Raw genomic sequence first — 4,155 nt, 5'->3', positions numbered from 1 at the left:
CTTATTATTTGTCTTTGTAATTTTGTTTCCCTGATGAAATCCTGAAGGAAATCAGCTCCATGACAGTAGAATCAATTTTGTTCCTTTAATAGCTCATATTTCTAGTATTAGCACAGAGACTGGCACATAGGAGGTATTTTTTGTTGAATTATATTTGTTGAATATGTGAATACAAAACATCTCTAGCTGAGTTCTCTTTTGGGATGTGTGTGTGTATGTGTGTTTCTGTGTGTTTTTTGCTTCAGGAGGAGATGGGAATGAAAGTGGAGGATAAATAAGTTGCCTGAATAACTGTCTTTTTTTTCTGTGGAAGCTTCCCAGAATCATTTTAATTCCAGGTGCAATTAAGGAGTAACGACTCAGTTCTCTACTCTCTCCAGCATTCTACATAATTTAAAAGCAGTTGTGTGTATTAGGATAACATAAGCATGAGGTAAATAGATAGGACTTGTGACTAAGTGGCTGTGAAGAGCTTGGGAGAGAATAGGCAGATTATTACTCAGATGTTTCAAAACTGGGTGACAGGAATAATAATGTTAGCACCAGCTAGGAAGGGAATTCAGAAAGAGAACTATTTGGGAGAATAAATAATACAAGAAATTCAATTTCATATATGTCACTTTCAACATTATGTTGAAATATCAAATTGAATGGTTCAGCTGGTTGTGTAAAATTTAGGTCTGAAACATGGGAAGCGTTCAGCGCTGGATGTACAAGCATGCTAATTTAATGCCTTGGCACTATCATTCAAGCCATGGAAGGAAATATTTTCATCAGCTGTAGAAATGTTATGGCTAAAATGTCAAAGTCCCATGTAGCCTTCCAATAAGTATTTTATTAATGGATCTAGGTTAACACATTCTTTCTGGAAAGATATGCAGTTTTCTTGTTTCTGTCATTAATTCCAGCTGTAATGAAGTTAATTTCAGTCATTAGTTGGCTTTAGTCTTTCATTGATTTACAGGCATATTTGTGCTTTAGCCATTGATGGCTATTTGATGTCACTGGTGTTATTATACAAGTATACAATAGGGAGAGCCAAGGGAAGGTTATTATTCTCTGATCAATACTTCATTTCTGGGGGAGAGAAGAGCTCAGTGGTAGAGTGCACGTTTAGCATGCATGAGGTCCTAGGTTCACTCCCTAGTACCTCCATTTAAATAAACAAACAAACAAACAAACAAACAAACAAACAAACCTAATTACTCCCTCTATTTTGGGGGGAGGTAATTAAGTTTATTTATTTCTTCATGAAGAAAATTAATTTTACAGAAGTCAGATACAGTGTCTTTAATAGGATTGGTTTGGTAAGAAATAAGGCAATTATATTCCAATTACCAAGTACCATCTGCAGTTGATGACTTGAGAGTAGAGTCCAAATGATTAGTCCTATAAATTAGAGTATGTTAATTTTCCCTTTAATAATAATTGCTAATAATAAATTAGGTCACTTATATATCAAATTTCAATGAGTGATGAGCCAAAAAATTCAAATATGCAATGTGGTCTATAACTCATTCTGTTTTTCAGCCTCACATAGACAGAAGTATTTAAAAATAGGGCATCGTACAACTGACAAAGGTTTAATTTCCAGAATATTTAAACAGCTCATTCAATGTAATAACAAAAAAATAAATAACCCAATCCAAAAATGGGCAGAAGACCTAAACAAGCAATTCTCCAAGGAAGATATACAAATGGCCAATAGGCACATGAAAAAATGCTCAATATCACTAATTATCAGAGAAATGCAAATCAAAACTATAATGAGGTATCACCTCACACCAGTCAGAATGGCCATCATTCCAAAGTCCATGAATGATAAATGCTGGAGAAGGTGTGGAGAAAAGGGAACTCTCCCATATTGCTGGTGGGAATGTAGTTTGGTGCATCCATTGTGGAAAACAGTATGGAGATTCCTCAAAAAACTAAAATTAGATGTACCATATGATCTAGCAATCCCACTTCTGAGTATATATCTGGAGGGGACTCTAGTTCTAAAAGATACATGTGCCCCAATGTTCACAGCAGCACTATATGCAATAGTCAAGACATGGAAGCAAAGTAAATTTCAACTGACAGATGACTGGATAAAGAAGTTTTGGTATATTGATACAATGGAATATTACTCGGTCATAAAAAAAGAATAAAATAATGCAATTTGCAGCAACATGGATGGACCCAGACATCATCATTCTAAATGAAGTAAGCCAGAAAGAAAAATACCATATGACATCACTCATGTGTGGAATCTTAAAAAAAAAAAAAAAAAACAGAGAAAAGAAAAAGAAAAGGACACTATGAACATATCTACAAAACAGAAACAGACTCACAGACATGGTAAACAATCTTATGGTTATCAGGCTAAAGGGAGTGGGAAGGGATAAATTTGGGAGTTTGAGATTTACAAATATTAGTCACTATATATCTAAATAGATTTTTAGAAAAGTCTCTCCTGTATAGAACAGGGAATCATGTTTAAAATCTTGTTATAACCTTTAATGAAAAAGAATATGAAAGCAAATACATGTATGTATATGCATGACTGGGACATTGTGCTGTACACCAGAAATTGACACATTGTAACTAACTGTACTTCAATAAAAAACAAACAAAAATAAGGCAAAAAGATAGTAAGAAGAGTTATTATAAGATACCCATTTTTGTATGGACTTGGAATTTAAAACCTTTAAGGACAAAGGTCAGAATCCAACATGCTGTGATTTTAATTCTCTGTTTCTAGCCATTGATTTGTTATAAGACATCCTGCTGTGTCTACAAGTAGACATCCTCTGATCTGCAATAGCAATACCCTAAGAAGAACTGACATTTGAGAATTACATACCAAGTGAGATATAACCACAAAATATTTGGAGGTCTTTAAGAAAGCATGTAACTTTTCATACACTGCACAAAATTTCTTCCAAATTAAACTAATTTTTAAGTAGACTTTTTATATTTAGTTTTTTAAAATGTTATTATTTGGGCCATGCGTACCTCTTAATCTAACATCAAAAACAGTAAATCTGAAAATATATGATCTGTATAATCAGAAAGTTACATTACGAAGCATTCCCTAAGATATTTGAGTTTTTAAAAATAGGTTATCAATTTTATAGTTTCTCCCTGTGATGAAATTTGTAGCCGCTCTCCCTATAACAGACGTTTCATTTCATTGCTTCCAGCTTTTTGGCAGAAACAAAGAAGTGAATAGCTAACACCTGGTTACTAGCTACCACCCCCCCCCCCCCACAACCTTGCAGTTTCTGCCTCTGTGGAAGTAAAGTTTGAATCTTAGAAATCAAAGTAAAATGAAAGTTTTAAAGCTTTAGTCTGTTTCCTCAAACACAAGACTATGTCCAGGGAAAGAGCATTAAAAAAAAAAAAAAAAAGTAAGTGCATCTACTGAAAAATCCAGCTTTAATATTTTAATCCTAAAAATAGGAATAGAACTATCACCAAATAGTTATAATTGAGGTTGACATAATGCTCCATTGTTAGTTTAGTTACTGACATTTAAAGACAAAATTAACTAGAACTCTTAACATCTTAAATAATGCATAAAAAGCTTTTCATACTTAACATCAAATGTTATAAATATTTAAGAGCAGAGGCTGATCAATTCCACATCTTTATGGAAAAAAATATTTGGGGGAAGGTAATTCTAAGATTTTAACTTTTCAAATTAAAAATTTTAGAGCACTTTTAGGTTCACAGTAAAATTGAGCAGAAGGTACAGATTTTCTATATATCCACTGCCCCTACATATGCATAGCTTCTCTTATTATCAACATCCTCCTCCAGAGTGGTCCATGTGTTAAAATTGATAAACCTGTAGTGATACTTCATTGTCACTCAAATTTCATAGTTTATATTAGGGTTCATTCTTGCTGTTGTATATTCTGTGGGTTTAGACAAAGTTTTAGTTACATGTATCTACCATATAGAGTGCTTTCACAGCCCTAAAAGTATTCTGTGCTCTGCCTATTCAACCCTCGTTCCTCTCTAACTCCTGAAAACCACTATAGTTTTCCCTTTTCCAACTTGTCATATGGTTGGAATCATTTAGTCTGTAGCCTTTTCCATTCAGCTTCTTTCATTAGTAATAAGCATTTAAAGTTCCTCCATGTCTTTTACAGATTGATAGCCTATTTC

The sequence above is a fragment of the Camelus bactrianus genome, chromosome 14, assembly GCF_048773025.1.
Source record: "Camelus bactrianus isolate YW-2024 breed Bactrian camel chromosome 14, ASM4877302v1, whole genome shotgun sequence".
Taxonomy (NCBI): domain Eukaryota; kingdom Metazoa; phylum Chordata; class Mammalia; order Artiodactyla; family Camelidae; genus Camelus; species Camelus bactrianus.
The sequence above is the reverse complement of the archived record's forward strand: the minus strand, read 5'-3'. Positions refer to the sequence as shown.